Source organism: Camelina sativa, chromosome 7, assembly GCF_000633955.1.
Source record: "Camelina sativa cultivar DH55 chromosome 7, Cs, whole genome shotgun sequence".
NCBI classification, from domain to species: Eukaryota; Viridiplantae; Streptophyta; class Magnoliopsida; order Brassicales; family Brassicaceae; genus Camelina; species Camelina sativa.
In genome coordinates, this window is record NC_025691.1 from 8,445,745 (window position 1) to 8,464,711 (window position 18,967).

General features: G+C 35.1%; 3 long non-coding RNA genes and 1 pseudogene across 4 annotated transcripts; 2 read left to right on the top strand and 2 right to left on the bottom strand.

Moving 5' to 3' along the window:
- On the top strand, positions 507 to 2,321 carry LOC104700734 (annotated as a pseudogene).
- On the bottom strand, positions 2,330 to 4,100 carry LOC104700733. The gene is made up of 5 exons (XR_002032724.1): positions 3,834 to 4,100; positions 3,666 to 3,737; positions 3,043 to 3,201; positions 2,674 to 2,948; positions 2,330 to 2,591 (listed from the first exon to the last, which is right to left on the bottom strand). It is a non-coding gene; the product is annotated as an uncharacterized LOC104700733 (long non-coding RNA).
- On the top strand, positions 9,672 to 11,404 carry LOC104700735. Its single transcript, XR_002032726.1, has 3 exons — positions 9,672 to 10,714; positions 10,819 to 10,894; positions 10,977 to 11,404. It is a non-coding gene; the product is annotated as an uncharacterized LOC104700735 (long non-coding RNA).
- On the bottom strand, positions 17,022 to 18,961 carry LOC104700736. Of its 2 annotated transcripts, none has more exons than XR_753637.2 (2): positions 18,199 to 18,961; positions 17,022 to 18,010 (listed from the first exon to the last, which is right to left on the bottom strand). It is a non-coding gene; the product is annotated as an uncharacterized LOC104700736 (long non-coding RNA). The 2 variants fall into 2 exon arrangements; XR_002032725.1 differs by having other exon boundaries at positions 17,022 to 18,029.

Genomic DNA, 18,967 nt, shown 5'->3' on the forward strand with positions numbered 1-18,967 from the left:
TGATGGCTTGGTTGAACCTCTTGGACCGTGACCTTGTTATAGGACCCGCCGGGACGATCAATGCTTCCTCTGCTTCTTCCGCTGGTACAAGCTGCTCCTCTGGTGCTTCCTCTGGTTCAAGCTGGTCCTCCAATGCTTCCTTAGGTTCAAGCTGCTCCTCTAATGCTTGCTCGGGTTCAAGCTAGTCCTCACGTCCGTGTGGTTTGGTTGAGCTGGCCATGGTTTCATCACCATGTGTCAATATTTTCACCAAACAAGGATACAAGATCTAAGGGCAAAAAGGATCTCTTGGTCACTCATGTTCAAGCGAGCTTGGAAGCCACGATTGTTTTAACAAAGACTCTATGTGGAGGATGTTTTAGCATGTTGCACTTGAAGCTGAAAAAGAAACATCACGAAGTTCTTAAGCGCAAATATTATGAACTGGTCGACAAAGGTAATTTAAACGATCTCAGATTCGACTACGATCTCAGATTCGGGTCGAATCTTTCTCACCCGGAGGGACTGATGCAGCGCATCATCAACGCAAATGTGACGGTCATCACGTTTGAGCTCATTCATTATTTAGGTTTTGTTTCTTATGGGTTTAATGTATATGCGGGCTTCTATTTGTTTGCTTCTTCTTTCGGTTAGGGTTTTCATCCTCTTCCTCTTATTTAAAGAGACGTGACTCATTATTGTAAAGTTAATTATTGATTATTGAATAAACTTGTTTTACGAGAGCTTGCCTAAAGTCTAGAGAGGAGGACTCTCAACCCTAAGAGCTTTTGTTCAAGCCTTGCAAGGAGGACTTGCAAAACCACGTCGATATCACTCACGATCTCGGCCCTATCCTTATTGCTTCTTCGTCAAGTTACGACGTTCTAAGCAAGATCCGTTCGTGAATCCGAGTTCTCTTAGAGATCTAGAATTCTCGTCCGTTAATTAAGCTTCCGCTCTCTATCACATTGCATTGTGTCTCAAACCCCCATATAAAAAAACAAAAAATTATTCGATCATCATGTCTCTTGCAACTACGATGATCGCTCTCTTTCTTCAAATCATAATAACATGTTTTATCTTTACCACCACAGCCTCATCACCTCACGGCTTCACCATCGACTTGATCCAGCGTCGCTCCAATGCATCTTCTTTTCGAGTCAGCTCTGATACTCATCTCGGGTCACCTTACGCTAACACCGTCTTTGATGACACCACGTACCTAATGAAACTACAGATCGGTACTCCTCCTTTCGTGATCTGAGCTGTCTTAGACACAGGAAGCAATCTCGTATGGACACAATGTTTGCCTTTTACTAACTGTTACGACCAATACGCTCCCATATTCGACCCTTCGAAATCCTCAACCTTCAAAGAGAAAAGATGCGACGGGCACTCTTGTCCTTACGACATTGTCTACGCAGACGGAAGCTATACCAAGGGAACCTTAGCGACCGAGACAGTCACGATCCACTCAACTTCAGGGGAGCCCTTTGTGATGCCTGAAACCATTATTGGTTGTAGCCACAACAGCTCAGGGTTTAAGTCCCCGAGTTCTTCGGGCATTGTTGGTCTAAATTGGGGATCTTTATCGCTCGTCACTCAGATGGGAGGGGAGTACCCAGGTTTCGTCTCTTACTGCTTCTCTGGTAAAGGAACTAGTAAGATCAACTTTGGTGGGAATGCTAATATAGCAGGAGATGGGGTTGTATCAACCACTATGTTTATGACCACAGCAAAAACCCGGTTTTTATTACCTAAACCTAGACGCGGTCAGCGTTGGGAAACCCGCATTGAGACATTGGGGACACCATTTCATGCCTTGGAAGGGAACATAGTGATAGACTCTGGAACCACTTACACGTTCTTGCCTGAAAGCTACTGTAACCTAGTAAGAGAGGCAGTGGAAAAAGTTGTGAAAGCGGATGTTATGTTATGAGAAAACAAGGAGATAGCTGACGATGGGTCGATAATACAAGAAAGGCTAAAACCTCTATAAACAAGATAAACTAAGAGCAAGTTCAACGGTGGATGCTAAAAAAAGATTGTTAAGTATGTTTATAATTATAATATTTAGAAATAATGAAGTTAAAAACTTTTTTTAAAAACTGTAAAAGGTATGCTCCAATGGTAGATCATAATTTTGGGTTCTTAATTTTTTAAAAAAAAATATTTTGAAAATTATAATATGTTAAGTACAAAGCCATCATTGATTGATATAAACATCATCCAAAACCTGGAAGAAAAAAAAAACAAAACAACAAGTTAGAAATGTATAAGATCCTGAAGACTTGAGAGCAAGCTTTATATGATCCTGGAGAGCAGAGAATGTCTCGCTGCTGCCTGAAAAATCAAGAGGAAGGTATAAGATTAACAAAGATGATGAAAAAAAACAGGGCATTGGCTAAAATCAGACCCTAAAAAAAAATGAATTATGAAGAGTACTCTTGAGTTTTACAGTTGCAAGGTTTTGACATTTGTATGAGAGATGGCATCCTACAAAATAAAGCTTGTTTAGCTCCATCAAGTCCAGCTATAAGTCATTTGTATGAAGAGTACTCTCGGTAGTATCACCATCTGCAGTAAAGCTTGTTTAGCTCCATCAAGTCCAGCTGCAATAATTAAGCATAAGTGTGTTTCCACATATTGCATCAAAAAGGGAAACAAGAAGATAAGCATAACAATAACACTCACCAACATCATTCCATTTCACAGAAGGCTTCTATCCACAATTGTTGTGTTTACCATCTCTACATCTCTACTAACTTATCATCGTGGACATTTCCAGATTCTTTCACAGGTTTTGGGCTCGCAGGAAACTGAAGCTGAAGATGGAGATTCTACAGTTCTCTACATAATCAACGATCAAAAAGAGAATTTCAGTATACTTACCTTTGTGTCAATTTCAACCATCAGAGACTTGCCTATCCCGCTCCTGCAGGTTGTGACATGGACCATCAGCTCAGGTACTGAATAAGTGAATAAGGGAAGTGTGTTAGGAGCTGCACTTTAATAGAATCATTTCGTTCATATCAGATGCCATGTTCTTCAAAGCATCTAAACCTTCAGATATCATGTCCAGACATTGTTTCTCATACTCCTGTCTGATTTGGCTGAATTCATGTGATTATTAAAAGTAATCATCATCAAAACGTCCATCTAACATCCACAATAGAGGTGACTTAGTGATCGTAAGCTTCAGGTTGCTCATAGACCCATAACCTGAACAATATATATAGATTAACACTTGAGTTTGAACAAGTTGATCCTTTAAACATGATTTAGACAAATCTCAGTCAATGAACTACCAACATGAATCTCAACCAGATTCATATCTTGGAAGCCTACTAACTTCAGGTTTTGATGTTACTACCACAAAACTAGATTGGCAAATTTAAAACCAACATGAATAATTAAACTCCAAAGCAGACAACATGAACACCATAAAGAAAAAATACGACCGATTATACAATTTGTGATAAATAAGTTCAAAGGATCAGACACTCGAATAACTATGACATTCACTCACATGCATCAACACACTAGAAAGAAAGCAAAGAAGCAAAAAGAGTAACAACTGCAATAAACTGAAATCAAAATCTCACATACACCTAAATAGTTCTTCTTTGTGCGAAAATAAACTGCAGTAACAGTCAATACATATCAATTAGAAATCGATTACTCACCAAAAAAAACCTTTAAAGCGAAACCCAAAACTTGAAACTTGAATACTTTAAGTAAGGTTCACCCAGCTCTTCCTGCCAAATAGAAAAACAATTGATGGATTAGTACCAAATTATGTAAAATAAAACCTTAAATCTATGCAAATAACGAAAACCCAAACACAATTTCACCTTATAACTCAAATTCGACCACAATAATTTGATTTTACACCGATGAAGATGACGAAAATTAAGAAGAGGGAACGAGACAACGACCGAAGAACAACACATAGATCGAGAGGGAAAATTAACGGAGATTGGTAGACTGAGGATTCAGAGTGACTGAGAGAGCAGGCCATTGTTGGTCATGCCGATGAGAACGGTTCGAAAGAAAAGAGAGAGAGAGGAAAAAAGGGTCGACGAAGTTTTTTTTCTTTCTTTTGTTAATTTGAGCAACCAATCATAGAGAGACACATATGAGATCCTTAGCAATCCTAAAAATGCTTAACTTAGGATCGATTTCAACGTTAATAATGTATTTTGATTTATTTTTTAAGTTTAAGCATCTCTTAAAGATCTCTAAATACTCACCGTTGTACATGTTCTAATAAAGACAATAAAATATTAAAATACATTGTTCTCGAGTGGAAAAAATGTAGAAATTAACAAATTGATAAGATAACAATTGTTTAGAATTTTTTTTTCAAAAGTATTACTTTTAATTAAATATTTAAAGTGATACAAACGTTTGAGTTTCTCAAACCTGTCTTTGCTAAAGCATGGAATTTTTTGTTTTTCTCTCTAGGAACAAACGAATGTAAATTTCTTAAAAAGTAAAGGAGATAGCAAATTTCTTGTTCCATGTTGAATCCCATAGAACTCTTTACGGTGAGTCTCCAATTTTATGGCTTCAATCAATTGAGATGAGTGTGAAGCTAATAAAAGTTTTGTAAACCCTAGATCCGCTGTTTGGTTCAGGGGATGGAGCATCACAAGTCCTTCGGCCATCAATGGTGATCTGACATGATGAAAAATCATTGATTTGGTGATGTGTATGTTCGAGATCCGGTTGGTGAAAGCCCATCCCAGTCCAGCTTTTTGCGATGAGGTGTCCCAAGCTGAATCTGAATGGCAGGCAATGTTTTGAAACCTGACCCGGATCTTAAACCAGACTAGCTCTCGGGTCACCGGGTCATCGAGTCAACTGGATTCGACCACGGGTTAATTGAGTAAAATATGTTTAATGTATTTATGTAAATAAATATTTCAAAAATATTATAAAAAAGGATATCATGTTTAACAAATTATGAAGTTTAATAATAATAATAAAATGATTAAAACTTTTAAATCCAAATACAAAATAAAGAACACTAATAAAACATCTCCAAAAATAACTCACTGTTCTTACACAAAGTTCGAGAAATAATAAAGAAGTTAAGACGAGGTGTGTCGTGAGTCATGTGTTGCCGTCTAAGCTCTAAACGAATAAAAGGTTTTAAAAGTAATTGAAATTGTGAATCCATATACATTTTTTTCAAAAATCAAGTAGATTTTTTTGAACCGCTAACTGGTCGGGTCAACTGGTTTACTGGATCGCGGGTTAATAACGGTTTTTTCTGGTTTTTGCCGGTTTTATTACTATTGGTTATTAGCACTATATCCGAACCGGTATAGTCTCAAGGTCGCGGGTTAACTGGTCGGACCGTCATCATGGGATTGGTCGGCAAAGATCTCTCCAAGCTGGTTTGTGCCACTTGCCATTCCTTTGCAAGGGTGATTGCATTTGCGAGTGCTTCCTTTGGATCGGTCCTTGACCAATTCCAGTCGGTGATAAGCATACACTTCTCTGAAGATCATCAATAGCTATCCTTATTGAAGTGAAGCTCTCTGGGGTTACGGGTTTCATCAGGGGGCTAGATCCCATAACTATTTTGCAAACCTGTAGGTGAAAAACAAATGGAGGATTGTCTCAAGATCACCACAAAAAGGGCATACCGCCTCATTATTGATATTTCTGGCTCGCAAGCTTTTTCCCACTGGTAAGACTCCTCTCATCAGCTTCCATAGGAAGAATTTTAATTTTGGTGACACTTTAGCATTCCAGATTAAGGAGATCCAATTGAAATCTCGATTTACATCGTTTTGCAAGGTATTTGTCGGGCAATGAACAATACTATCCAAATAACCCGATTTTGCTTAGTAGAGTCTCGAGCTTGTAGGTTACCAGATATAGGCATCATGTGCATCTAGTTTTCTTATCTTGATCTCAAGAACTAGATCCACTAGTCCTAGGAGAATTTGGTGTATTTTCTCTTTGTCCCAATCCTTTGTTTCAGGGTTGATAAAGTGGGATACAATGAGGTTTCTTGTAGATTATGTGGCTTGTCCCACTGGGGTGAGTGGGAAGGTAAGAGAGATCCAAGGATCAGTCCAGATATGGGTATCACACCCATTACTGATTACCTTCCCTAATTGTGATTTCAGGAGATCTTTGCCAACGATTATTCCCCTCCAGCCATGAGAAGTGGAAGCAGGTGCAACACTTTCTAGGAACGAGGTGGTATGGTAGTATTTACCCAAGAGAACATGAGCCAAGAGACAATCCGGATTTGTCAGCAGCCTCCAGGAGTGTGTCGTTGAAGCTTTGGAGGACTCTAAAACCCAGGCCACCTTCCCCTTTTGTCCTCGTCATTTTTTCCCTAGATATCCAGCACATTTTCCTTTTTTCAGAGCTTGAGTCCCACCAGAAACGAGTTAATACTGACTGTATTTGTTTGTATAGGGAATTGAGAACCTTGAAGCACGATATGGAGTAGGTTGGCATAGCCGCCAAAACAGATTTCAATACAGTGGTTTTGTCTGTTGTTGATAGGTAGTGCAATGGCCAACTACACGCTTTCTGTCTGACTCTATCCACAATGCTGGTGAAGAGATCCTTCTTCTTTCTTCCAAACAGTTCTGGCAGTCCTAAGTATTTTTCACAGCCACCTTCTTTTTGAATACCCAATTGGTTTTTAATCCGCTCTTTAGTTTATGTTGGTGTTTTTACAGAGAAGGTGATTGCTGATGTTGTTGCATTAATCATATGTCCTTAAGAACATTGTGTCATCCGCTCTTCATATTTGAATACCCAATTGGTTTTTAATCCGCTCTTCATATTTGTACAAAATCTCCTCCAGGGTTGAGCAGTTTTGGTGATCGGTCTTACAGAAGAACATTGTGTCATCCGCATATAGTAAGTGACTAACTCTCGGGCTAGCCTTTCCCACTTTAATTCTTGTTAGTTTATTCTCACTTTGCGCTTTTTTGCATTGTCCAGTCAGTACTTCGCTGCAAAGGATAAAGATATATGGGGAAAGAGGGTCGCCTTGACGGATTTCTCTTTGGGGATACACCATACCCTAGTCTGTTTTATTCAGGAGGAAAGATTAGCGTACTGTGGTGGCACATCGGATTATCCAGTTTATGAATGTTTGATGGAAGTCCATTTTGTCCAGCAATTTTGATATAAATCCCTATTATATTCTATCATAGGCCTTGCTCATGTCAGTTTTGACTGCCATGTAGCACCTCTACTTTGCTGTAGAGGAGTGGAGGTAATGTAGAACTTCGTGTGGTGAGGACATTATTTGAGATAGCTCTTTGGGGAACAAAGGCGGATTGGTTCTCTGATACTAGCGTGTTCAGGATGGGTTATAACCTTTTAGTAAGTATTATATAGATGATCTTGTAATATACAGTGCACATAACAATAGGCCTATAATCAATCATTTTTGTTGGACTTGTGATCTTTGGTATCAACCGGACATGAGTCTTGTTGATGTTGCTTGGTAGGATCCATGATATGAATAACTCTTGAATCTCTTGAGTGATTTGTGGGCCTACGGTTGACCAGTTTCACTGGAAGAAGCTTGCCGAGAAGCCATCTGGGCATGGTGCCTTGTCTGCATGGATGGAGAAACAGGCTGCAATAACTTCTTCTGGCAGAGGTAAGGAGGTAAGCTCATTGTTAGTTTTCTATAATACACATAGCCTTATTGCTTCATGTACTATTGTGTATTTGATAGTCTCCTTTGATTGGAAGAGATTTTGGTAATATTCAGTAATCACATTTAGGATCTTCTCTTCTTCGTAGAAAATCTGGCCATTATCATCTTTGATGACAAATAATTTATTGATTGCTTTCCATCCTTTTGTTATAGCATGAAAATATCTCGTATTTTTGTTCCCTTAAATTAGCCATAGCTGTGTGCTTCACTATTTCCAAAATTCTTCCTCCTCTTTGTATGTCTGTTTTAACTCTTCATTTATGGCAGCAATATGGAGGATGTTGGAGGTGGGACTTGCCATAGCCATTTCCAAGTTTGTGCATGCTGATTCAATTCTTTTCTGGCTCTCAGCGTGATGTTTTTTTCGTCCAAACAATAATGGCATGTCTGCACTGGTTAATCTTTGATTCCACTTCCTCATCTTCTTCTGATTGCAACTGGTCTTTTATTAATTGGGTGATTTCTTTGTTTCTTCTCAGCCGCCTATCATACCGGAATAATCCTTTTTTCTTCTTTCATCGCAGGTCAAAATAAGTTAACACAGGTTTATGGTCCGAGCTCTCAAAGTTAAGATATTTAGCTCTTCTCGAGGGATAAGATTCAGCCCAGGAACTGTTTGGCATTGCTCTAACCAGTCTGTAGTGGACGAGGTGATTATATGTTTAACCTCTCCAGGACAAGAATTCCCTGAATGTTGAATATCAAATACTCCCTCTGTCCCACAAAGATTGATGTTTATAATATTTTACACATTTTAAGAAAACAATGATTATTGAGTTTAAATATATTTTTTTCTTTGACTAAAGAGATATTATTTAATTTTAAACCAATAACAATTCAAAATTTTAAATATTTTCAATGATTACTTCTTGAAGTTTACAAAACATTAATCTTTGTGGGACAAAAAAATATCTCAAAACATCAATCTTTGTGGGATAGAGGGAGTAGATCACATTCTGACATAAAGGTTGGTAAATCAATGAAAGAGCCTTCTGATCTAGCAGGGCCTCCTTGTTTTTCAGTGGAATCGATTATATCATTAAAATTGCCTGTTAGGAACCAGGGTTCCTCTCTATATTTACCAAAGCTTGATATCTGATCCCAAATAGCTTTCCTCTTTGTTTTATCAGGTTTCCCATAAATGAAGGTGGCGAAAAAGAGCTTTCCATCAGCTTTAATTCTAGTATCGATGAAATTTTGACATTCCTGTTGAATGTCCACATCTAAATGCTATTTCCAAAGGAGAGCGAGTCCTGCTCCTCCTGGTCTGTGAGGCGAGATTACTTTGTTTGCTGAGTGATTTAGAACTTGAAGCTTGTTGAGAACAAAGTCATCAACATACTTTGTTCCAATGAGAAAATTTCTATCTCTTGAGTTACTTTTGTGTAACTCCTTTAATCTGTGGACTGTCATGGGATCGCCCATACCATAACAGTTCCAACTCAGGATTCTTAAGGAAGAGGTTGGGGAGAATTATGAAAATTCCCCCTCTTCTTCACAATAGGTGGTATGATAACATTCTTTGGCATTGTTTTGCTTGTAAAAGCTCGTGGAGCATTGCTTTGCATAACAAGTTTATGTGTTGATGTAGAGGTTCTGCCTGCAAGATTGTTCACTTCACCAGAAGGAGTAGTTCTCTCTGGGGTAGCTCTTCTCTTAGGTGAATTCTGGATGAGCACTTTATTTCTTTTGCTTGATTTTGCACCTTTGGTTTTTCCCCGACACTTTTGATATCGGTGGACGTCCTCTTTTCTTCTTTTTTTTTTGCAGTCAAAGAGGTGTCTGGGAGAAGGGCATAGGTAGTAGGGAGCTCCAGATTGTCAGTTGTTCGTTTTTCCAAATTGCTAAGATTCAGGTTTGATGCATTTTCGATTATCTGCTTTGCTGTCTCAGCCATTAGATCTCTGCTTTCTCCTTGTATAACTCTTTGTTTTCTTGCAGCATGTTCTGTTGGATCCGCACAACTTATCTACTGCATAGTGACCTCACGTAGGTCTCACATTATTTCATCTCTAGATGGGATCCGTAGAGGAGGAGGGGGAGGGGTAACTTCTACATATGGATTCTACTCCAAAGGTGGTCATCATGGTATAGAGGTTTCAGAAAATTCTGGATCAACTGCTCTATAGCTTTGACTGGATGCTGGTTTTTCCCTCCACTGGAGATTTGGCCGATATTGGCTATGATGGTGGCTATGGTAGCTTCTGAAAGATTCTCCTCAGGACTATCCAGTGATCTAGATAGTGTTTTCTCATTTATTTGAGGTCTTTGGTATCTATCTTTGTCAGATGGTGGGTATCGGTTATTTTGGTGTCGAACCTTCGAATACCTTCTTGGTGGAGCCTCAGGAGATTTGTGAGCAGAATGATGAGAATGGGAGCTATGGATTCTCATGTAGTTGTGTTGTTCATCTCTATGAGAGAGGGTTCTAGCAAGCGCCTGAGAGTTTTGTTTGCTTTGTAGCTGAGGGGCTATTCCGGAGTCCTCAGGGTCTTCTTTTAACTCCTGACAGTCCTTCATTCAGAAGACAGTAGTGGAGACAATGGTTTTTGAGTCTTTTATACTCAAGTGAGATTAGGGGTTCATTTCCATTTTGGAATTCAACAATAGTTTCTTTGATCAGAGGCTAGAGTCCATTGACAAGGTCTCTCATCTTTATTGTTGTCGGGGTTATTTATGAGCTAGGAGTTCACCTAGTTCCTCTCCTATTGATGAGATCATTTCAATCTTCCAGTATTGCTTTGGTACGTAGTCCCTTAATATCAATCCAGAAAGGGATTTTGGAGGGGGAATAGGAGGAGATGACAGGCTCCCAACGCTGAAGTATGAATTCATTGGTCAAAATGATATCGTCTATTATCTAAGACTTTCTGAAAGTCTTTTTTAAAGTCGAACAGGAACTGAAAGCAACCATTTCCATGGTCAGATCCTATGGCCTTTCCTCTTAGATTTCATCTGTTAGACAGAAATGGTATAAGAGACCATAAGCGTTGAAATCTAGGGTTTGTGAGTCTCCCCGTGAGTGTAAGCAAATTTTCTACAATGAGATCTACATTATCCGGATTTAGAGCTCTAACTCTCCTGCGGGAAGGAGGAGAGTACTCATTCTTTTTTTCCTTGCTTTTCAGGTGGTAGGGGATTCGTCTATCCATGATGGAGAGCTGACGAAAAGGTTTTGTAGACGCTAGGGTTCTTCACCCTAAGGTGAGAGTTTTCTTGCCTAAACAGGCTGATGATTCTTGCCTACAGAGGCTGATAACTCAAAATTTATTGAAAATAAATGCAGGTCGCACGGTTCTTCATAGGAGTGAGAGAGTTCAGGTACATACGAAAGAGGTCTTAAATAAGAAAGAAGTAAGACTGTTACCATGGTAGGGACTTAACTACTGAAATGGGTCGACTACAGTTGTACTAACCAGAAGAATTGATGAGAGTAGCATCCATGGGGGTACAAAGGTGTTGTAGGAATTGATTTTCTGAGTTCGGTTATCCCTTGCCTGCCGTTGGAAAACTTTAGGAAATCATGGCCATCATGGTGAGGGATGTCTCCTACGCCGGACTCACCCCAAACCGCCGGTGAACTCTCAAACTAGCGTCCGAATTTGCCCAAAAGTCAATATTTTACTAGAAATGGTATGAAAAAGTCAATATTTTATTTCTTCAACTATTGTTTAGAATCTTTAATTTAGTTTTCTGGTCCATATATATCATAAATATATTTAGGATATATATATGATTCTAGTGGTGTTTATATTTTCTTTTCTAAATTTTATTTGCATTACATATTTTCTGGTAATAAATTTACAACTAGTCAAAATATTGTAAATAATTTTACATGATAGTATTATTTTTATAAATTTTATCGTTCCCAAATGAACTATACCAACGTCTTTGTCTTCACAATCTAATATTATAGATAATAACAACAATTTATTATAATATGTGAAAATACATCCTTTTTATGATGATTAAGATCATTGGCGAGTTTGCCAGATGACCAAAATAAAAAAAAAACAAACTAAGAATATAGCACACTAATGAAATAAATTAAGTGAATAACTATGGGCTAATGTAAAAAGACAAGAAAGGGGTAACGTGAATGACACGCACAGCCAGTGAAAGTGATGAAGTACATGGTCAATTTTTATTTATTAATTTTCTTTATTTATTTAGATAAATATTTCTTACTCCATTACATTTTAATGTGAAATACCTTTTCAACAAAATTAATTGAAACTTTGAAATCTATCTTAAAAAAATAGAATATTTTTTCTTCAGTCGACATAACTTGAATTTTTAAAATCGGATGTTGAAAACCTTAAATGGTGAATAGTATTTATAATGAAATGATATAGAAAAAAAATAGTATAGAACACAAATAACTTAAATAGAATTAAACGCAAAACAAAAAATAAGTGCTTACATTAAGAGATACAATATAAGCAACCCAAACAACCATGTAAACGTCAAACATAAGAGATAAACATAAACAACCGTATTAAACGCACAACAAAGTAAAAACGTATGCAACTCAAAGTGATACAACATTGGCAATCCAAACAACCGTTTTAAATGACGGTGACGGCGAAAATGATAGCAATGACTATGGGTAGAACAGTATTTATTTACAATACTTAAATGAAATAGTATATAACAAAACTAAATAGTATAGATTAAGTGATAATGACCGTATTATGGTATCACTTGTGGTTGTTATACTAAAAAAAAAATTGTATCCTTAAAATATTTAACATATGCAACCCAAATGATCCAATTAAACTCACAAAAAAAAAATTGATATACCCTTAAAGATACAACTTAGGCAACCCAAGCAACCGAGTTAAAATGTGTGGAACAAAAATATATAACATATAAATCATTTAGATATTTTTAAATATAACTTAATTTATGTAGGTATGCAATATAAATAAATATGAACTTGAAAACGATATTAAAAGTGGAATATTACTAATAACATATAAATCGTTTAGGTATTTTCAATTGTTGTGTTCTATATAGTACAAATAATTATCTATTTTAGTTATATATTAGGTTTTCTAATTAACACTATTCGTTTTTGATATATTCAAAATCATAAGATAAACTCAGAAACTCTATATTTTCTAAGTGAGATTGTGAAATATAATTAGTATGAGCTTTGAAATATTACTGCAAAATATAAATAAAAAGTAAAAATTAAATAAAAATAGTAAAGTAAATAGTAAAAGAGGAAATAAGAAGATAAAGAATATATTTATATATATATATATATATATATATATAAGCAACAGAGGAAGAGAAGATGTCCACGTGAAGAAGAAAGAAGAAAACACAATGGTAACTGTTACTTATGCAACAAGGATATAGTTGTCGTTGTTATAGATAATACAAGGTATATCATAGTTAGATGGTTAGAATGATTACTCATTCAATTATAGTTTTTTTTTTGGGTTATTCTTGCCAATTTCCTTAAGATCATTGATCATTAACTCGAACTGATAAATATCATTTTTCCACCAGAACAAACTAAATTCTTTGAAACTGCATCACTAAAAATAAGTTGTATTATTTATCATAGATAATTTTTTTTTCCTTTTTTAGTTGCTAAAAACACAAAGTTGTGGTATTGAAGTTTTAATGTCCTTTTCTGAATGTTATATGTCTAAAACAAAATTGATAAGATTTAAAATAGTATTCCCATCATTTTGTAAAGATAGATCACTAAATGAAAACGTAACATTTTTCAAAGACCATTCTCGATGGAAAGAGTTATCAGAAACCTTCAAACAACCATTTACGGCAAACAAAAAAATCATTGGAAACCTTTTAACAAGTTTGCGGCTAACTCCTTGCAAATTCCGAGAAAATAAACGGTGGTTGGAATGTTGGAAAATTTAATCAATTTTCAAAACATTTATAGTTTGAAATTAGTCGGAAAACTTTGTAGAAAATTATGTCGTCGAAAACTTAACATGTGTCCTACATAGATACATTCAGACTATTTTTTTTTTTTTTTTGAATAAACATTCAGACTAATTTCTAACAAAATGGATAGGTGTTTGGTCAAAAATGTCCTCGGAAATCTGTTTAATTACTACATATTTTATAATAAATTATTTCAAGAAATGATGTTAGAAATTTTTCTATATATACCTTACTCTGGTTCATTATGCTTAATATATATGACACTTGTGTTAAAACAACGTCACACCACAACATATATAAAGTTAGGGAGTTGAAGTACAAACTTGACGATGAAGCGACCAGAGATACTAGAAAGGAGTTACGGAATTCATACATACATTTTGCATATGATCATGAGATCATGCGTAAAAATGTATCAAATGTGATAATGAAAACTTTTTAGATACTAATTATAAAATTCTCATTTGTTTGAAAGTTCTGTTTTATTTGAAAACAAAGAGTTGGGTACAAAATGTGTTTTGAGCTTGTTAGAAAATTGGTCTGGATTTGGGTACTTAAAGACAATGCATCATGTCAATGTAGCTATTCTGGATTTTCTTGCATTGACCTATTTGAACTCAATGCATAAATTCCACGCATGTTCTGTGAGCTTTTAATTCTCTCCGAAGTGGTCCATTATTAATCCTATACATGCTCTGATTCGCCCGTCTGAGTAGTTTACTGAAATATGCAATAATTTTAGACGTAGCCAAAAAAATAATACCTTGTTGTTAAAAATAAAATAAATATATTTTTTGTAATTCCTAGTCATTGACTTCCGGTACTTGGTGTTACTAAAATATTAACATGCGTAAATAAATGTAGGATGTGTTCGCTTACCAGTCTAGCGACCAACGACTTATCAAGTTTTATCGTTTGTTTGCTTTTCGCTCCTTTTGGTTGCTGGTAGATTCCTAAATATTTAGTGTTCATGCCCTAGCCCAAACAGCGGACATGTCTACAAAATATTAGGTCCGTTAAAAAGTGTATTTTGCAGATCTAGCCCAAACGAATTGTGAGTTTAGAGGGTTATGTCCGCAGGTTGATGGGTTGGTCCGCAGTCTTTAAATATTTAATAAAAATAAATATTTAATATAATTACATAATTATTTTTATATAATTTAATTTTAAATATATTTTTTAAAAGTATATGGTAACACAAATCAATTTAATGTAAAAAATTAAAATATCTATAAAAATTAATATAAACATTAATTTTATTTAAAATTTAAAATTATTATTATTATTTAATATATTATTTAGGCCTTAGCGAGACGGACTTGGACATAACTTTTATGTCAGCGGGCTTAGCGGGCCGGCCCATCGCAGTCCAAAAGATAGAAATTGTTTGTCGCGATCGACTCAGTTGGACGCGGACCGGCCCGTTTGACACTTCTAGTTGCTAGATTGTTTATTAGATAGTCAGTGTATTTTTTTTAATTCATTTTTTAGGTATATATATCCTATGATTGTAGATGAAAATGTGAATTATGTAAATATAAATCAGTAGAAAACTAGAAAATTAATTTTAACTAAAAAAAAATCTATAACTGTAATATCATAGTTATAACATAAATTATATAAGAACATGTCTTATAATTTAAATATGTTGATTAATTAAATAAGATAATTGGTGTTCTATACCAATCTTACAATACTCATGGTATTGGCCGTGTTCGTTTTATGATCGCTGCATCAGCGATCGGCGATAAAAAATTAAACTTTAACAATAACAGAGAAAACGGTTGAGAAATAGAGAAGGTGTAGCTGCGAATATTTTTAGAAGTGATGTAGGTGTCGTTGGTGTTTGATAGAATATTTTTATAGTCGCTGCAACTACATTTAGAGGGGATGCTAAAGGCGTCCGTTTTACTCCCCACTTACTTAAACCGCAAGTAGTTATTATTTTGCGTCACCGATAGCTAACCAACGATTACAAAATGAACTTGTTTCATAAATTTTTCAAGATGCATTTTGTTATTTCTTGAAAAACAACAAAGACACTTAAATACTTAAATAAAATTCAGTCGATGTGTTAAATTGATCGCTTATGAATATAACAATTTAAGATTGTGGCATTTTCAAAAATATCCATTTATATTACTTTTCAAAAATATTCTAGTAGCTGGTCGCTATAGGCAGTAATCAGGGTTTGAAAAACAAATTCAAAAATATCCATTTATATTACTTTTCAAAAATATTCTAGTAGCTGGTCGCTATAGGCAGTAATCAGGGTTTGAAAAACAAAAAAAAAGAAAGGCAGTAGTCACTAGTCAGGGTTGCTTACTAGATTATTTGATCGCAGTGTACAGTACCGTTAAAGTGGATAATAATTTTCGTCTTATTTTTCGTAACTCTATTTCTGAATTTGGGATATCATTACTTTATTATTTTATCTACTATTGTCCAAATGTATTGGTGTGACGTTTACTTATTTAAAAATATACATTACTTTATTATGCCTTTAATCATTTCTACCATGATCCAGATTCATATTAAAAATATTGTGGGAGCTAGGAATAGAAAGATAAACAACCACAAAACTATATTTAGAAAATTTTGAGTGAGAAAAACAAAATAAGAAGAGTGTGGTTTATTCAGAGAAATAATATTTAGAAAATTTGTGAGTGAGAAAAAATGTGAAGAGTGCGGTTGGTCAGAGAATTTTTTTTTCTTATATCAAGATAAACTGTCTCATCATTTCTGTTGATAGGGGTAAATATGTGATATTGAATTGCTATATTTGTAGATCAAACTAATTTGAGATCGATAAAATTGTAAATATCACTTTCAAAATTCGTTAGCCAGAAAAAATACTTGAAAACAAATACTATGTATAATCTTATCTATAAATAGTAAACTGAGCCAAATTAGTAATTAATACAAACACATTAAAAGCTTAAAGTTTGAGAAAGCTGGGAAATAATAAGTACAACTACAATGAAATGGACAATGGTCCTCACATACTCAGCGTTGCGTTTAAATTCAATTTGAATGGACCACACACAAACACAAATATTCATCCCCTCGAGCCAATATTACCATCTCATTTTGTCCGATCCATCCATATACGCAAAGATTCTAATGCTTTTTTGTTTTGTTTTGTTTTGTTTTGCATTTATATATAAAACTGATGAAACATCACAATAGCTATTTAGATAAATACGAAGATCATCAGAACACAAAAAGATTCACACATTAAATTCTTCTGATTAAAACATATTATACGGTTCGTTTAATTAATTGACACATATCGGTAAGAATATTTTAACAAAAGATTAAATAATGATACCCGCTTGTCATTAGTATTAGCAATATAGCGGTAGAAATGTTTTTTTTTATATAGCTTATGTCCTCAATTAGCAAGTTGGAGTGAAGACATATAATATTATTTTGATGTACTAATTTTGATAAAATTACAATTTCGTTTGCCAATACTGGAAGATATATGCAAAATACACGTGATTGGCGGACATATCAAAAATATCATCATGATATGAAAAAAATAGTTGCCAACTTGCCATTGTGCATTACAAGAATGAGATAGAATGATTTCACTTCCACTTATGGAGCGCGATCATCCAATTCATTGCTCAAAACAATTAGATTTTATAGTGGAAGCTATGATTCATTTCTTTGAATAACTAAATATATATGGATGGGGGAGTGATTAAACACACGCTCCATAACATATAAGACATTAACTAACTAAACTCATCTATATCTGCATGTACTACAAGACATAACCAAAAGAAAAGGCATTACTTAGGTATTTATAATTTGATTTGGAAGCTACATTAGGGATGATTGGTGCTCACAAACAACACATGAAACTCATTATACTATGTATTTTGGATTTGTTCACAATCTGATTGGTCTGCTATAATATATTACCCTATAAGAGAAAAAAAAAATGAGAGTACTTTTAATTTGCTTCATGTTCATCAGTAGGTGGGACTGAGTACGTATGCCTAGTCTACAATGTGTAAGGTCCACCCAACAAGTTCCTAATTGATTCTCATTTTGAATGTAATAGCCAACAATAAACCAACAACACAGAGAGAAGTGACAGTTTGTCCTGAAAACCTTTCTTTGCTGCTAGACATCAATAGTTGCATCTAGACCCTTTCATTATCTCATCAACTTCCATGATATCCATTTTTTTTTTCTTATTTCCAAAAGAAAGAAAAGGATATTGTGTTGTGATAAGTGCAAGCTGAAATTTTGCCAACAAGAGAAAGTTGTATAGGAATATGTCATAGTTACCTTAGTTAGTCCTTTTGATGATATTGTGACTCTTGTTCATCTATTGAAAGAGAAGCTTTTGGATCCATTCATGTATTGGGTTGAAAAAGACTGTCAAAAACTTGAGATCCTAAATCAAATCCGACGGTATCACATGAAGGAAAAAAGATACTAACAACAGATCATGATCAGATCTTTATGTATTAAGAAACTATAATTAAACAGGGAAAATAGGTTTAACATACACAGGTGATAAAAATGAAATTATAAAAACGGATTTCAAGCAGAAGCAAACTAACCTGAAGAAGATCTTGGATGGAATACAGAAAGGGCAAAAATAATAGTCCTTGATTGCCGATGCAGCATCATCAAGATTCTCATTTTTCACAGAGACAAATTTGGGGAGAGTGAATCACCACCGTCCATCAACAGAGATGTGAATCTTGATGATGCCACAGCAGCAAACAACGACCGCGCGCGGCTTCGGAAATAGTCTTTCATCTTCATGTAGCAATCTTTTGTCTCTCAAATCAAACTCAAACTCATAACTCCAATTCACTACTTACATACATCTCCTCTAAATATATTTAATTACTTATCCTTCATAACTTATAGAAACTCGTACCTTCAATATATATAGATATATAGATATATGTATATAATATAAATTTATCTATGTATACATTATACATATGTGGGAGGGGTAACATGGCGGAATAGTCGAGATGACAAGTTGTTATTGGTACAATTCTACGTATTCGCTTCTACTGGTTGGAACCTAACCATATCCAAACCTGAAATAGAAGTGAAACCCTAACAGATAGAGATAAGAGCGGGGAAGAAGAAAAATACTGAACACTCTCTGAACTTGGTAATATATACTGCTAAAATAGTAAAATGAGACAAAACCACAAATTTCTATTATTGATTTGCAAATTAAAAATGAAAGGTATGACGTATATAAAAACATGTTACCAGATCGTAGAAGCTACAAAATAACCAGAAAAAAAAACCTGATGAGATCTAGAACAGGAGAGAGAGAGAGAGAGAGAGAGAGAGAGAGAGAGA